Raw genomic sequence first — 18,973 nt, 5'->3', positions numbered from 1 at the left:
ACCTATGTTCCATTGGCCTGATGAAAACCTACTTCTAGCCCTGAAACCTAGGTTCACAAGGAGTAAGCCTGCAGCCCAGTCAGCCTCAGGTGTGTTTTATCTGCCCCCCCCACCCCCCGCTATTCCCAACAGGAGAAGTGGTATAGAAAATGGATTGATGGATGTCCACTCTTACTTACGAAAGCATTAGAAATCTATCAGATTAGCACTGGAGATCTAAATCTGAGTACAGGGGTGGAAAGTAACTAAGTACATTCACTGAAGTAACTGTGGTTGATTAGTTTTCGCATGTACTTGTGCTTTTTAAAGTACATTCTGAAATCGGTACTTTTACTTCTGCTTAAGTAAGTTTGAACAAGAGTAACTGTACTTCTATCGAGGACAATAGTGTTGTACTTTTTCATCTTCTGTTGACTACACAGCAGTACATAGAGAAAATGATTCCACATCACATCCACAAATCACCATCCATAAACTGGAGTGTTGATGTCTCAGGGTTAAACCCAATAAATAAGTTCAAATACCACGTCTGCTCCAGGAATATTTTGTTCTTGAATTTTGAAGTCTAGAATAAAATGCCATCCACCCAGTCTTCTATAGAGCTAATAAATGAAGCATTTACTTTGGCTTTTGAAAGGCTGATAAAGATGATGGAAATATTGTACGGAGAAAATTGAGATGAATTTGAATCCAACAAGATAAGAGTACAGGTCTGCCTGAAGGTGGCACCAGAGGCTGCCAAATTGTGAACGGAGATGTTCAGTGCAGTCTGGGTGTTCACAATTGTAACTGTTACAGTATATAAGGGAATGCAGAAGACCGAGCAGCAGGAACTGTATGGAGACAAGAGAGAGTTTAAATCCCAGGATGGACAAAGTACATATAGGGAAATATTGCCGTAGCTTGTCTCCTGAGCAAGCTCTGAACTCTGAACACCTGCCTGTGTATGCAGTATGTTTAAAAACACAGAAAAGAAATGCAATTTCCCCTCTTGGGATTTTAAACGAATATACATTTTTTTTAATCATCATTATCATTTTCTTCTGCTGCTTTGCAAATTACTGAGGAGTGAGGAGACTGTTACTCATGAACAGCCTTTTAGATCCCATTCAAAACACCAAAACATCAGTCTGATGCCTGAAGCACTGGCCATCATCAAATTTCTTAAACACACCAGGCTTTTGAGCAGCCATGGGCATGAGAACAGCTTGAAAACATACATTTAAAGGGCTCTGCACTTCTCACTATTTTGAGAGAGCATGTTGTTTGTAACCTGACACGTCAGACTGTTTCACATCTCTATGGAATAGGATATATTCCAAGTCCATAAGGTCAGGTCTTCCCACAGAATAGGCTGGGCCTCTGAAAAACCCAGAGAACAAGCCCTCTCTACTTGTGATTTATGATGATATCAATGCAGGTGTGTTGGATCAGTAGCATTGGTGCATCCTGGCTAACAGTTGCCTCATTTTGGAACTAAAAAATATATCAAGTTATTTTTGGGTTCTGATGTTGCAATGGTTTATTTGTGGTACTTTTTAACTGCTTTCTTCACTTTATTCCATCCTTCATTGTCAAATCTTTTTGCGGCTTTTAACCAATTTGCACATTTTTACCACTTTTATCCTATTTTTGCCCTTTTCCTCCCAATTTTAACACTTTTAACCACTTTTTGTCCATATTTGCTAATTATTTCGCTGGCAGTTTTATTGCCATTTTTGCCACTTTTTGCTAACCTTGCAAAGCAGATGGATATGCCTGTTTCCTTGGTTTTCACTGGCGAATCCATCTTGCAAAGTTCCCATCTGAACCATTTGGGCCTGGTTAGAAAGTGACAGGACCAATCAGCGACAAGGGGCATTATTTTCAGGCGCAGCAGAGTCGTGACGTAAACAAGCAGCAGCAAAAGCTGGTGCAGTTATGGAAGAAGAGATTGGCGTGGATGCTGCTAAAGCGCCAGTTTTATCAGAACTTGACAACATTTCTTGGTTAAAAGAAGAACAAAGAACAGCGGTGAGTTGTTTCTATTCAAAAACGACAAAATCGTTTACTTACATGTCTATTGTCGCCATGTTTCGTGTTAGTCCTCAGTAGCTGTGCACGCGCAGCTCGATAGCTGCTACATTACTTGTTTTGTTGCTCTGACTGGCCCGTAGAGATGTGACAGACAGAACATTCACCCAATCACACTCCGTGTTTTTTTCAAAGCCTCTGCCTTTACTCAAACATTTCCTATTGAAGCTTTTCCAGATGGATGTGTGAAACACATCCATCTGACGTGTCAGGTTAAGTTTTTGCTGTTTTTTCAAACATTTTTTGAACTTTTGACCTTGCTGGCCCTTTCATTCATTTTTGTCCTATATTTTCAAGCACTTTTGGCCCATTTCTGCAACATGTTTTTGCAACTTCTTGCCACTTGCTACTTTTTGTCAATTTTATTATTGTTATTGCTTTCTGATGTTGTAATAATTTGACATACTTTTTACCACTTTCACCACTTTTTTCCATATATTATTGCCACATCATTTTTCCGCTTTAAACCAGTTTTTGCTGTTTTTTTGCCCGTTTAATGGCACATTTATCCTTTTTTTCTTTTTTTCACCTTTCCTGCCACTTTTCAAACCACTTTCTGCCAATATTTGTAATTTTATTTGCCACTTTTTGCCCAATTCTGCAACATCTTTTGCCTACTTTGGACACATTTTGCCACAAAATTCAGATAGAAGGGCTATATTGGCTTCCTGCACCCATTAATTTGGAACAAAAATGTAAGAAATACAAGGTATCAAAGATTTTCATAGAAATATTTATCTTGCTTTGTTTCTACAACTAGGTCTTCATTGTTGTTACTGGCATGTGGTCACAGTATTTTTTTAATGTTTTCTTACAATTTTGAAATTTGCTTAGAGACCACACAGAGTGAGAAAGACAGCCAGGTTCACATCACAGACTATAAAATGACTTCATAAGCGAGCGAGTGGAGTTGCTGGCAGGATCGAAATGTCAGATTGATCCTTAAAGCCATGTGACACAGACAAGCAGGTAAGACATGTTTGGCTGGTCTCCAAGTTCACGACACAGACGGGTGGTAAAGCAGAAACAGTCTGGAAGAGAGAGAGGCAGGGAGGCACTCAGCGGAGAAGCGGTGGTGAGACGTATTTTATAGTAATGTTTTGGTATTGATACTTTGCTGGAGGGATTGATACCAAAAGAGTACTTGGTAAATATCAATATATCAGTACTGTAGTATCGATACTCCCACCACTTTTCGGCTCCAGCATGAGGTAGCTGTTAGCCAGGACACTAGCACCAATGTACTGATCCAGCACAGATGTACTGAAGGGCTGTACAGTGTGACATTTATGTTGGAAATGCTACAAGAAAATTTGTCTGTGCTAAGAGGTTGTTGCCCCTCATCGCATAGGTGCTATGACAAAGTGAGAGAGGTGCGTGCACGCCAGGCATGCAGATAAGACTTTAGGTTTTACTTGTTGCCACAAAAACTTCATTCCAATTTGATTTGAGATTTGAAATTCATGCCCAGTCCATTAATTTATGTTTCTGGCAGATTTTAAAATCAAACGGAGTGCCATTTCGTCATCCGTAATCCTGCACGTCTGGAGTGTGAATGGCCACGCTCCGCAGCTGATGCGATGGTGAGAAAGTGACCCGCAGCAGCTCTTACAGAAGGGGCAGGCTCAGGGCCGTGTCTTTACCCTAACAATAAACATAAAGTTTATGTAGTGTTGGATGTATTGATCCACTCCTCCATGCTCCTGTCACTCTCTCTCCCTCATACACTGCTGTCTGTCTGTCTGTCTCATATCGGACATGTATGCTAAATTCAGACGTGTGTTGTCTTGTTAACCAAACAGCAGCAGCTACGATATTGTTGAAGGGGAAAAGCATCATTTTATACATTAACCTTTAATCAGAAGTTAGTGTAGACTGTCCTCTAACTTACAGCCAACTCACTGTGACCATTCATGCGTAATTGGAGAGGTCGAGGAGATACTTGTTTTTAACATCATCTAGCCTACCTCCCTTAATTAATAACTTGAATTTAAGCAGCGCTCTCTTAAACATGACAACCACATTTTGCTCATATTTTTTTGTTTTATTTACCATTTAACTCCAATAGTTCTGATGTTGTGATTACATTGCGTTAGAGAGCCACGAGGGATATGTTCATTTACATTAGCTCTACAAACATCAGACCCTAGTGTGATACTACAATATGGACCAAACTCTAACAGTCTTTAATGAATTTCTAATAATGTTAGACATGTTTTCTTATTACTCTGAGTATCAGTAAATATATAAGGGGTGTCCAAACTATGGCCCATGGGCCAACTGTGGCCCTTGGTCCTTTTAAATTGGCCCGCAAAAAATCCATTAAAAAGGCCCACATAAGAACATAAAACTTTACTCTATTTCCTAGTTTGACATGGAATGCAGAGTATTGAGGTTTATACAACATGGGGATACTTAAAAATTAAATTTAGCAGATCAATACCAATATAAAAATGCACAGACCTAACACTTCAGTCCTTGAAACACAGTTTATGGATGAACAAAGAAACAAACTCCAGTCTTTAAAACACATTAAAGTTTAAGTATTAAGGATGAACACAGAAAAAGACTTCAGCTGTCTGCTGGTCCTGCCAAAAGTTAAAAAAATGGATGAAAGCAAATAGCTGCATGAATGGAACTCATTTTTACCTCTGTGTGATCTATCTCAAGGTCTGATTTCCAAATCATATTGCTCTAATCATCCTCAAGCATGAACATTTTTATAAAGTTACTCAGCTTCCAGCAGTTTGCTCCTGTTTTTTGTCCGAATGTGGAAACGAGCCATTAGCATCTCTTCTCTGTGACTGGCTGTTTGCTTTGTTAGACATTAACTGAGAGCTGTAATTTACATTCTTTTGGTTTTGTTTTTCAAGTGCATTCACTTACTAAGCATATATTTTGGTTACTGGTTGGCTTTAGAGCTGTAACAAGCATTTTATATATTGCGCTACAGGTTTTTTGTTCCGTGCTACAAGAATGTCAACCTCTGTAGCACCAGCGCTATGGGCAAAAAAGTTAACGTACAGCCCTGCATTGATATCATCAATAATTAAAAACTGGGGAGGGCCTGTTCTCTGGGTTTTTCAGGGGCCTAGCACATTCTGTGAGCAAACCTTGACTCAGCTAATGTCACTAACTCCATCCATCCATTTTTTTTAACACCGCTTATCCTGTTCAGTGCCAAAGAGCTCATCCAGTATTATAGTTAAAATTCATCACTTTATCAGCATGAAAACTGGTGTGTCTCGACTCAACACTTTTTTTTGGTTAAAAATATCCAGACAGTATTTTGCTAATCTGTGGAACAGTGTTAATTCTAGTTTTAGTTGACAAAAACTCGAAAAAATTTCAGTCCAGTTTGAGGAAGATTCTTCTACCCCTTTGCCCTTATCTTAGCCCTACCCCACCCACCCCCTTTTTTTGCGTTCACATCAGGTGAAGGGTTGTCCCAATTCTCTTTTTAATCAAGGGCTAGGACTAAGAGCCAAGGGCTACATAGCCCTTGAAACGAAGATTTTCCAGGACCACACTTGAAATCAAGGGGTTATGCTGAATTTCCCTCCATGCACTGCTTTCAATTGTGAAATGGCATGGACACGGACTACGAAGGAGGCGCATTAATGTAAACAAAAATTTGGCATAATGATTATAGAAAACACAGCAGTTGTGTTTTCTCATATTCAATTTTAAGCCACTGGGGATTGGAGTTTATTGTATTTTTGGTATGTACTGCACATGTAAATGAGGGCTTTTAACTGTAAACATTAATGGAGATCAACATAGAGATCCATAGTATGAAAGAGATGGTCGAAGCTTTATTGTCACCTCCGATGACTCAGCTATTTTTCAGCAATGTGTGATGATGGACAGCAATCAATGGCAACTCTTAAGGTAAGACTTTCACCCCTACACCTTACCACTCTGTTTTTAGGGGCAAGGGGAAGGGGTAGACAAAGGGACATGCATTAAAGGGATGGATTAAGGGGTACAAATGGGAATGGCCCTTACTCATTAAAAAGTGACTACATAGTAGACCTACTTCCCATTAACCAATCACAATGACTTGAGTTTATTCAAGCCATTACACACATACACACAACAGTCAAACCAGACAAGCATGATTCTTGTTATTCTCCTGGCCTTAACCCTTTATCAGGCACTCATTGAAATACCTGGAAAATGAAAATTTCAGCCTCAGAGTGTCATTGCAGGGCAGAACAATACTGATCTACTTTAGTTACATTTTTGAAAATTTCACATTGTCATGTAGAAAATCAAGATCAATGAAGTGACCAAATATGGTTCCTTGCCCGTTTAGGGTAAAACTTTTTCTTAGGATATATGGATAAAAAATATAAGAAAAACACACAAAAAACCTTGAAGGAACATTGAATTTTAACTTTTTTTCATCAAACATATAAATCTCACTTTCACACACACCTACACAAACCTATACACACACATGCACACACCCCTACACACACACATATATATTATATAACACTATAACATAAATAACAAATATGTAACAATATAACACAACAAATAAATATATATACACTTAAAATAAATAGCAAATACACATTAAAAAACTTAAATAACAAATATGTATTTAATATGTATAAAAACTCTAAGAATGGGACAGTCTAAGAGTTCAGGGGAGGGTGCTGTGTATTTAGGCAGGTGCATGTTGTTCAGGTCAGCCTTCTTCCAGGTGGTTTTCCTGCAGGCTGCTGATTTGCTGTTGATGATATTAATAATAATGAATTTTATATAGAACCTTTCATGAAACTCAAAGCATTTTACAGAAACCATATTTTTCTTCACATTAAAGTCGTACCAAAATCACACATATTTCACTATTTATAGCTAAAACGGGTATAAATGTCTCACTTCATCACTGTATAATGTTATATAAACTTGTGGCAACATCTATGTCACTACTGAATACTATTGTCCTAAGTAATCATGCATGATTTGTAAAAAAATACCAAGTGTGACTTACTACCAGCATCAGGCGTATGTCTAAAAATAGACATTTTGACAATTCGAGAAGCTCTGGGGCACTGCTGATTGGTCCAAAGGCGTGAAGTCACTGTCTGTGACATAGTGTAAATTCATGCTGAATGGCTGAGAGAAGTCACGTGATTTGTCGACCTCACTGGGCCGTAGTGACGCTATTTTGGAAGTCTGCTGAAGTTACCATATATAGTCACTTACCTGATACGGGGCCCCTCCCATGATGGGCTCCTAAAACGGGCCAGCACAACAGTTAAGTATTGGCTACTGATACCCATTTATGCCACATTATGGCTGATGTTTGTCAGCAGGGCCAATAGTCCTGTTAATTCTATGCATTGTTGCATCTTGGTAGCTGGATGGATCAGTGGTTTACATTGCTGGCTGTGCAGCAGAAAATTTGGGTGTTCAAATCCTGGGTACAGTCAGTACCCAGCATGGACCTTTAATGCAGTCGATCACTCAGATCTAAGTGGCTTTGGATAAAAACTTCTGCTTAATATTGTAACATCTCAGCAGGCATATGAAATTTTAGAATGACTTGGCTATTTGGGATAAAGATCACAAATACAGATCCTGAATTTTATAATAATGTAAATGCACATAAACTGAAAAACCCCAGCAGCCTTCATTTAATTGAAATCACAGCTATAAAATCACCCAAATTGTCATATTTTTGGTTTCTTATTGTTTAGTTCCATGAGACACCAAACATTTCTTCCTGTCCCAGCTCAACCCATCAACTTTGAATGTTTCAGGGCATTAAAGTCATACATCCCCAGTCTTATGTTATTAAGTGGGCAAGTGTCTGGGTGCTCCTAGTGTGCTCCTCTGTGGAAAATCAATGACCTTGTTTTAGCTCTACTGTGCCATCAACAATGCCGTCAATGCCATCAAGTCTGCCGTCTGTGGCTCTCAGGCTTAAGGCATCAGGCAATTCCCTCAACAGGGTTTTATCATCCAGGACTCATTCCCTAAATTATCCAGCATATGTTGTTACAGCCTGTTCTTACCTAGAAACACCATGTCCACAGGACACTGTGTTTGATGTGTCAACCGTGCACCGCCCCCATCTGTCCCTGTGTCAGACCTCTTTATTGAACAGAGTAAACATTTTTCTGTCAGCAAGGTCACAATGTTTTTTAAGGAAATCTAGCCCCTTCAGAGTGCTGTAACATTTTTCTATATGCCAGCAGCTGTGGAGGACATGTGATCAGGCAGGGAGGTGCATCAAGGTTGCAATCATCCTCAGTGAGTACATACTACCTCCAGAGTTTACTGTATGTCAATCTTACAGAAAAAAAATAGTTATTTCAGAGGATAATGGGAATGTGATTATGTTTTCAAATATAAGTTTATAAACCAAATTAGTGCTTGACTTTTTGACCTGGTGAAGGCAGTAAAGGAAAATAAAGGGGTCAGCGAAAGGATCACTGTAATTTTACCCAATTCTTCTTTGCAGAACTGCTCAAGCTCTGTCAGTTTGCACAGGGATCGGGCGAGAAAAGCACTTTTCAAGTTCAGTCAAAAAATTTCTATTGAAATTGAGGTCTAGGCTCTGACTCAACCACCCCAGAACATTCATCTTGTTGTCTTTAAGCCATTTCTGTGTAGCTTTTGTTTTGCTGGTAAATAACGCTCCCAAGCTGTAGTTCTCTTGCAGACTGAATGAGATTATCCTCCAGGATTTTCCTTTATTTTGCCATATTCATCTTGCGACCCCCCCTGAAAAAAGCACTCCCACTGCATGTTGCTGCCACCGCAGTGCTTTACAGTAGGGATGGTGCGTTTGTGGTGATTTGAAGTGTTTGATGTCTGCCAAGCATAGCAAAAAAGCACAATTTTGGGCTCATTAGACTGCTAGTTTTAAAAAAGGAATGCTATATATTCGTTTCAGTCCTCTTCCTTCATAGCCTTCCTCCAACTCTATGTGATACAATAGAAAAATGATTTTTCTCAGCCAATCATGGAAGATTAGTCAACATTGCAGAAAGTGACATCACAGTATCTGACCAATCAGCAACAACTCAGAGCGTCTTAACTTCCTGTTTTCTCCAAAACTCACAAAATGCAGTTTTACACGCGAGGAAGTTTGACAATGTCAAATAATATCTGATCAGAGCCAGCGCGGGAACTTCACAGAGTCTTATCATAAATTCACAAACTAAACAATGATAGAAGCTGACATTTTACAAGAGAGGTTGCAGAACAACAGTTGAATTTACAGGACAGACGTGATGAAAGTTTCTGTGCAGCAAGTATAAGGAGAGAGGGAGAGCCAGCGGACACTGCGCACACTTCACTGATTATGGATGGCACTGATCTCCAAATGTAGCCTAGATATCTCTATGGTTAATTTACTAATGTGGGACGGCCAGGTAAAGTTGATGTTTGGTCAAGGTTCTATAAACATTAACTGGATCATATTTAACATACAACCACCGGACTGATGTGCAGAGAAAGAGAGCAATGGACAATATGCTGCGTTGCATTCAGGTGTGACTCCAAAAGGAGGACAAATAAGCATCCGGCTTGAGGTTGCACAGCACGCCGGACGAGGTGCTTGAATTCAGGACTGTCTGGCAAAAAGCTAGACATATGGCCACCCTAAGATATGCAGTGCAATATGTAAATGATTGTGTGGTTTTGATGTCTGTAAGTCAGATGCACAGCAGATGCAAAGCAGCAATCCTCTCAGTGTAGGTAACCTAAGCCATGTTTGTTGACAACTGACTGAAATGTCAGGAAAAGGAAGCCCCTTCCCTCTTGTGTCTTTTGGACACTTGTGAACACACAATTTGAGGCTAGAGTAGAGCGAGTTAATCAGGTGAATTCTAAGAAATTAAGCAAATGAACTACCTGTCTTTGTACATTCACATACACAAGACCATGGGATTGTTTGCATCTGGTGTAAACACATTAGGCTTAATTAACCATGACATTTTGAACCTATCCCTATTAATCCCTATCAACAAGCAGTTAGTTAATCATTTGTTTTCTGGTTTAACTATTTTTTGTGAAGGTTAACTAGCAGTACCCATTTGGACTCTAGTAGCCTTGCATCTATGAATTTTTGTGTTGGAAATCTAATCGTTAGTTACTGTTACCCTGGAGCCTACATAAAAGGCTCTGATCTCTGAAATATGGATCCCCTGGACTTTATGCCAGATCATATTTCTGAATCTTTATCTCTTTAGTTTTCTGACCAGCAGTCACACAGACTGTATAATTTGTCTGTCATAGCAAATTTGCAAAGCAACTCACAGCTTCCCACAAACAAGGTGAATTAGTTTATCATAAATTTGAGAAATGATAATTCCAGTTCATTTTCCCCGTCTGACAGAGCACAGTTTAAAGCAATTACCATCATTTCTGGAGTTGTGATCATAATTTTTGTTTTGAATGCTTCTTGCTGGCAGCCACCTTTTCGGGGATTTGAAAATAAAGGCACTTTGGTGAATGGTGTCAGGAGATCAACTTCTGTTTCCTCTCTGCATACAAGATCCAATCCTCTGAGGGTTATAGTCATATTTAAAGTTACAATTCACTTTGTGGAATATGACATTCATTGAATAGTTCCCATTTTGTGCCTGTACTTTTACTCCACTAGAAGTGTCTGACACTTTTTCTTCACTATATTTATTTAATAGAGATGGTGAAAGGTGCTGATTAGTGAAGATTAACTACCACCAGCTCATTACAGCCTGACTGCCCCCCTCTCCTGGTGATTATCCGCTCTCTGGAATATTCTGTGTGTTGGTGTATGTGGTATCCTCAAGGCTGAATACCATTCCCCTGCTCAGCCAGCAGACAAGGCCTGATTAGAGTGTTCATCAGCAGATCAGCCAGTCATAGCAGAGCATCAGCAACTTTGCCAGCATTCCCTCTGCTCACAGCTTCATCTGATTTCAGCTCACCTCTGTGCCCTCATATGATTATTGTGAACATTTGATGACTCACTGTGTATTCAAATATTTGTCCGTGTTAGGAGGTACAGGTCAGATCCTGTTCAGTGTGGTACACACCATGAAACCAAACAGCACAGTGACTACCTTTCAGCTTTTAAATAGGCAGACTGACTGATTACATGTTTAAAGACATATGTGATGCTAATAACAGGACACATCTTAGTTGAATATGTCCCTATTTTTTCAATCTTTTCTAGGGTTACCATCATTTTTGTCCAGGTCAGTTTCATTAGTTTGTTTTTTATAATGATCTTTTGAAACACAATTTAAAATCAATGTCTGATTTTCATTAGCAAATGTTCAGTACTTTTTAATTTATTAATACTTTTGTCAGGTTTTTAGTTACCCTACAGATTATCGCTGGGTTTTCTTCCCTTAGTGGAAGGATACCAACAATTTTGCCCACTTGTGTTTACATATAATGACACTTGAAAATTTCCTGTTTTTAAAGTAATAAATTCACAACATTGTAAACAAAAAGTTTTGAGAAACCAAACTGAAAACAGCTGGTTGGAAAGCCCCTGTTTCCAGAAATGACTCTTCTAAGTCCAGATGATAATGTGATGATTTTGTGCTAAAACCATGTACTCCCTTATTGCTCAGCCCCAGTAAAAGACATCATTGGATGAGGCTCTCAATGGCAACATGTGCAAGGAAAACTGCTTCATCTAGTATGTTTTTCTCTGCACAATATTGCATTATTTGCCGATATCTAATATGCTGATATTTACAGATTAATTTAAGACAATACTGATATAGATACTGAAATTGAAATATGTATTTCAGGCTTAAACCTTCAGTTTGTTGAACACAATTTAATGTATAAGGATGAACAAAAAAAAACTTGAGTACTTAAAACACACTTTATAGTTAAAAGATAGAGATTGAACAAAGAAAAAGCCCTTGGTCTGTTGATCCACCCTTAAACATCACAAACTAATTAGTACAAATGACATAAACTTACAGCCAATATATGCTGATATGCACAGCCAAAACATCAGTTTTAAATATCGGTAGAAATTTTGATATCTGCTGATACCTATAATTGCCTTTTAAAGCCAGTATCTGCCAAAACTGATATCAGGCTAATAATATACTCCCACACAATTGGCTTTTTTCAATTTTATAATTTAAAAAATTCGGACTTTCGGTTCACAATTTTACGACTTTCAAGTTACAAAGTAAGATTTTTTTTCTGTTAAATTTGCAATCTTTTAAACTTGCAAATTTCTACTTTTCCCTCGAAAATAAAAAAGGTCCCCCTTATTCTTTTTTTTGTGTTGCTCTTTTATGCCAACATAATAATGGATTGTTTATGCAAAACCTTTTGGCAAGAACCTAGTAAGAAAGTATAGGCCTAGGGTGCAGAAGGCCTAGTGGTTTAAGGCGCGCCACATTCAATCCAGCCCGGGTTCAAGTCTGGCCTGTGGCACCATTTCCCACATACCCCTCCCCCACTCTGTCCTCCCTATTTACGATTCTATCCACTGTCCTCCTAACCTTAACCTGACACGCCATATGGATTTGTTTCACAGATCCATCTGGGAAAGCTTCAACAGGAAATGCTTGAGAAAAGGCAGAGGATTTGAAAAAAACTCGGAGTGTGATTGGATGAACGCTCTGTCAGTCACATCTTTACGGGCCAATCAGAGCAACAAAACATGTGACGTAGCAGCTATCGAGCTGCGCGCTCAGCTAGTGAGGAATAACACAAAATATGGTAACTATAAGTACTCACCTTTTGACTCACTGCTGTTCTTTGTTCTTTTAACGAAGAAATGTCAAGTTCTGATAAAACTGGTGCTTTAGCAGCATCCACGCTAATCTCTTCCGCCATAGTTACACAGGCGTCTTGCTGCTACTTGCATACGTCACCACTCCGCTGCACCAAGTACTGCCCCTCGTCGCTGATTGGTCCTGTCGCTTTCTAACCGGGCCAAACGGTTCAAATGGGAGCTTTGCAAGATGGATTCGCCAGTGAAAATCAAGGAAACGGGCGATTCCATCTACTTTGCAAGGTTACTGTCCTCCTCTATCAATAAAGGCATAACATAACATAACTTACCTGCTGGCATGTGTGCAAACTGCAACACCCATGCACCAAAGCGCTGCTGTTGACATGAGTGATACTTCATAATACTTTGTCAGGACATTTCTGATTGAGGATAGCAGCTTACAGACACTTCCAGCCCACATCACTCTCCATCCAGAGTCGCCTGCCTTACTGGATGCCAGTGTTTTATGGACTTTCTTTGAAGATAAATTGGAGAAACCGACCCTGACCAGAAGAGCTGAATGGTAATTTGACATCCAGGTAAGGGTTTGGCTCTTGCTTTATTCTTCTAAAGACTGATGAATAGAACAGTCAGTACAATACATTTGCATTATGGAAACGTGTCAGCTGTTTAAGTTGAGCTGAAATAATTAGCTCTAGATTAGGTACTTGTTTTCTCTGATCAAGCCCACAGACCTCAGCAGCTGTTCAGATACGCTCAGTCGGAAGAACATGTTACAAGTGGGGAAGCTTGTGTTGCAACAGTGCCAAACACAGAGGCTTTCTAGGTAAAAATAAAATGCCTCAACAACTTTCGCTATAGCGTATGATTGAGCCAGTATTGTCTTTTCTCCCATTTTTACCTGAAACTCACTAATATACACAGAGAAACTATACCCATCTGCTACGCTGTATAGCCTTGCTTCGTTTGAATGGACAATGCTCACTTAAAACTCTGGAGACTAATGGCACTATTGCCAACTACAACCCAACTTCAAAAAAACAGAAATATCTCTTCAATATGTAACATGGAAATCTAATTTTAAGATAGTGGGTACAGCTAGTTAAAGTAAGAAACAGCATACAAGCACATGTAGAACATAACTTTAATTACTTTGGAAAATACACTTATTAAGAGGCACTTGCTTGATGTATGATAATCACATAGGCTCTGTTAATCAAAAGGCAAACTTACAGTGACATACAAACTGGCATCTTCTTCTGTACATCAAAATAAAACGGATTTACAGATGGGTACAGGTCACATCCATAGTATGAGCTCTACATTACATTGACATGTAACAGTGTAATGCAGGGGTTGATCATTTTGGTTCAAGTACCTGCAATGAACATTTCTGCCTAAAACAAACAGACAATAAAGCTTTTTAAATTATAATTCACCTCTGTTTTTTTTCAATGCCCCTGATCACAGTACACAAACTGAGGGCTGCTGGTTGGCTTTCCACTTAGGTCACATGCTCTGTGTACAGAGGCTATGCACCTGATATGGCCCCAATGAAACCATCTGTGTTGGTTACTGACGTATCGTTTTTCTCCCAGCAGCTTCAGCAACAGTCTGACTGCAGACCATTCATCTCTAACAGCCACTCTCACAGACCACTCATCTGAGACACCGTATATCTTAGTACAGAAATAAGACTTTACAAATAAAATTGGTTTAAATATCCATCTAGGGTTAGGGTAAAGGTTAAGGTAAGTGATAAGATGACATTTAAGAACCTGACCTGTAAAAACTGATTGAAAAAGAAGGTGAGTAAAAGTCTGCTAACAGGAAAAAGCTTGTCCTCTAATAAACTAGTGCAGCAAGCATAGCTTACATAGCTATGTTAGCTGCATGAGCTACATAGCTAACAGAGCTACGTAGCTAACTGAGCTACATATCAAAGAGTTCATAGCTTACATGGCCAAAGTTAAGCTCCCAAAGCAGCTACGTAAGCTACATAGATAATGAAACTACATGGATAAGGTAGCTACATAGCTAACATAGGTAAAATCAAGCTCACAAAGCAGCTATGTAAGTTACATAAGCTATGTATCTACGTTATCTATGTAGCTAAGTTATCTTTAGCTACATTTGCTAAAGCTCATGTAGCTACATAGCTAATGTAGGTAAAGCTAAGCTAACAAAGCAGTTTTTTAAAAATTATTCGCCTATAGCATCAGTGTTCACTTTAGCCACTTTTTTCGCATTGCTTAAGGTTATTTAGTTATGGATACTGGAACTACATAAATGATGTAGCTACATAGCTATTGAGGTAAAACTTAGCCCACAAAGCAGCTATGTAAGCTATGTGGATATGTTATAAGTGTGGCTACATTACTTTTAGTGACGTTTACTAAAGCTAAAGTTGCTTAAGCTAACTTAGCTACATGGGCTTATGTAATTTAGCTACTTATGTAGCTATGTTAGCTTTAGATAAGGCTAAAAAAAGCTGAAGCGAGCCATCGTTTGTGTAACCACTTTCTGAAATGGGTCTTTACATAAAATCATTAAGAAATGGTGAAGAGTTATATCAAGTTCTCTTGAAAATGAAATACAATTTGAACACTACTACAGTCTTTTCTGATTCAATGAATGCAATCAATGTTTTTTTTTTCCAGAGCAATGCATGATGGTGAAGATTGCTTTGTTAGAGAGACTTGTTTTGATCAAACTGTATGCTACTATATGTGTTAAACACACTAAAGTTCAGTAAGAGAACTGATGCTTGTGATGGTTAAAAGATTTATTGCAGTAGAAAAACTGTTTTTGTTTGACATCTAGTCTTATCTTAGATTCCTTTATGATTAGATTCAGTTATGATTCATGCCAAAGCTGGCAATGGCAGAGAAGAGGGACTGGAAATTTTGCAGCTCACAAACACCATCAATAGGGAGTGTGTTAGGCAGGTGATTGGATAATGGTGCATGTCAGATGTGAAATTAGCACAGCTTGACTTGTCTGCCTGAACTAGCTCACAGCTGGCACCCCATTAATTCTCAGGGTAGTAAAACAGTGTGGGGAACTTACTCCATTGTGGACTATGAAGTAAGTAATGTGCAGTTTCACAAAAAACCATTAACACAGCAGTCATGCTAACCCATGTGAGGCTGTTTTAAGGATATATTAACAAGGACGACCATGCATCCTGTTTTGACTGAGACATCCAATTTTCAAACTCCATGTCCAAAGATGTGACACTTTATTTTTTAAGAAATATTTTTGAGAGACTTTTCTGCCATTACTTAAAGAGAAGAACAGTAAATAGAATAAGACACAAGGATTAAAGAGTGGGGGAGAAACATGCAGGAAAGGAGCCTATCCTAACCACCAGGCCAGTGCTTCCCAAAGTGTGGGCCAGGGCTCCCTTGTGGGCCCTAGTATTACTACAGGTGGGCCACAACGGGTCATTTACAATAACTAAAAAGCATATAAATTATTCTGTAAAATTAACAAAAATAAATACTTGATAAAATAGTATTTTTTAAGAAATAAAGTCAAATAAAAATTTGATTGTAAATATATTTAGTCTCATGTTATGGCAGCACTATTTGTCTGTGTTTATGACAGTCAATCTTGTTTCAAAGGCTGCTGCTGTTTTAACTGACAGAAAAGCATCACAAATCCACCTTGAGTTGTTCCGTATATTTCTGCTATCTTTCAAAATCTTTTAAACTAATCTTTTAAAAATCATAATAATAGACCTGTTGTGTAACGTCAGGTAGATTGGCTTTCATGCCTAAAAGGAAGTCACATTTTCAAAAGAGCTCCAAGACAAAAAGATTCCTCTGAGAATACCATTATTTGTAGAGAAAAGTGGATGAAAAACAGGGATGAGAGAGTAGGGAGTGACAGCTTGGAAAGGAGCCACAAGCAGGACTGGAACCCAGGCCATCCATTTTCATGAGGCATCACCTAACCACTAGGCCTTCTGCCTCTGAGAGAATAACTTTTTTGGCTTCAGGGGCAAACATAGAGTAATATGCCAGAGTCTGGAGGTGTAAGGTCAGACAAAGCTCACATGTGATCTGTTTCCACCAAGCAGTCTAGTTTGGTCCAGTACAGTGTGTCTCTGTAAATTGTTGTCTGTTTTTCAACATCAATGCCTGGCACAGTTGTCTCTTACAGAGATTTGAATTAACTGGCTCAGATCAGTTACAAGGGCCGACTTCTAGGCTCCATAAAGGTTCTTCATTTGTACCAAATTTAAATGTGTACTAAATAACAAAAATGGAATAATGGAAATTGGCTCTCAAATGGGAGCCAACTCTTGTTTTTCTAATGGAAAAGCCTGGTGGTATGTTGAACTGACTCATTTGTGAATAGATATTACTCAGTGCCCTCACATTTCCATTCAGAGCATGTTCATTACAAAAGCGGGCAAAAATTATTCAGGGGGCACAGCTAGTTCCTTAGACTGTTGTCTCTCTCTTTTTCTGGTTACATAACCTTGCAAAGCAGTTGCAGTGGCCAAATTTCATGTCTCTCATCAGGCAAATCCATCCAGTAACGCTCCAATCTGAAATGTTTGTGACCAGTTTAAAAAACAGAACTTACTAATCAGCATTATTTGAGGATAATGGGGTGGGGGTGATGTACTGGAAGATGCCACTGTTGTAATGTTTAGCTTAGATGTAGCTATAGTATAGTGGCAGTTTTATAAGAACAAGGCTGCATTTCTTTATTGAAACAAAAGTAAAAGCAAAGATCCACACTGAAAGCATTTCTTGGCAGAGAAAATGTTTTTTCACTTCTCCCTACTGGCCTTGGCATGAGTTTTATTCACCAACAAGCTCCACTGTTCAGAAACTACAGCAGCACCTGGCTCCTGAGCTCACGTTGTGACTCATGCTACTACCTCTTTTTGTCTTGCCGCTCTGATTGTGTGACAGACCAGAGTTACAGCTAAACTTTTTTGTTTCAAGCCAAAAGTGCCAGCAGTTTTCAAGAATTCGGGCCTCTAGAACAACTACTGGAAATTTGCTTTAGGTAGCCATATGTGACCAATAACCTGAATTTAACAGCAAAAACATCTAAAAACAGAAACACTATGATATAGCTTCAAGTCTGCGCTTAAAAGGGACTGAAGACACATCTTTATTTAAAACCTGCCACAAGGCTGAGAGAGTAGAAACAGAGCCTGACAGTTAATCAGAATAATTTTTACCTTGTTATTGCAGCCTACTTGTGAGACACACATTACTCATGACTACACCTGGGAAATGACTGAAAGCACTTAGCTTTACATAAGCTCCAAGTTAGCCTGTCAGCACATTAGCTGCTACCATTACTGAGCAGCTTACAACAGCCAAATACCATCCGCCGCTGAGAAGACCAACTAATCGACAAAACAAATAATCAGTACTCTGTTAACTAGACACCATGTGGAGTCTTACTGTCCTGGTGATCTCTGCTGTAACCTCCATTAAAACAGTAAATCCATCCATTGTGGTTTCTTTTGAGTCCACGCAATGGATCTATGAAAGAGTCACACCCAATAGAGGAAAAAGTCACTTTTACATAAAATGGAGGGACCATACCAGGAGTATGATAAAACTTACTGATGTGTGGTCTATCTAGAGCAGGCCTATTCAATTACTGGCCTGGGGGTCACATGCGGCCCAGAACCAACCCCCAAGTGGCCAAGAGTGTGGTCATACTAAAGATTTAGAGGGCAAGCTGTTTCGCAAGTTCCCACAGTATTTCTGACCGTGAATGCAACAGTTTGCATAACCTAGCCTAAAGTCCACCTACAATGCACTGCGTTGTTTTGAAGCGTGGCTAGCGATGTTGACAGAAGTATCCCCAAGATACCGAGTATAAAACATGTCCTCTTCAACTGTAGCTACAACTGTGCAAATTTTGTTTTTATGCACTTTAAGATATGCCTGGGTAAGATGTGACCAAAATGAATATTTAGCTTATATTTTTTCATTCCATTTATTTTGTTTTAATTCAAGTGAAAAAAAAAACATTTCTACTACCTCAGGTTATGTTCAGATAAAGCTCTGTTGTTGTGTTTTTATGCACTTTTTAATGTGCTTCTATCATGTTGCCAAATTTAAAAGGGAGGCTTTGAGAAAAAAGGGCATATTTTTCATCAAATTGATCTGTATTGGTTTGAAATTTGACATTACC

Source organism: Cheilinus undulatus, linkage group 7 (genome assembly GCF_018320785.1).
Source record: "Cheilinus undulatus linkage group 7, ASM1832078v1, whole genome shotgun sequence".
NCBI classification, from domain to species: Eukaryota; Metazoa; Chordata; class Actinopteri; order Labriformes; family Labridae; genus Cheilinus; species Cheilinus undulatus.
Note: the sequence above shows the minus strand (reverse complement) of the source record.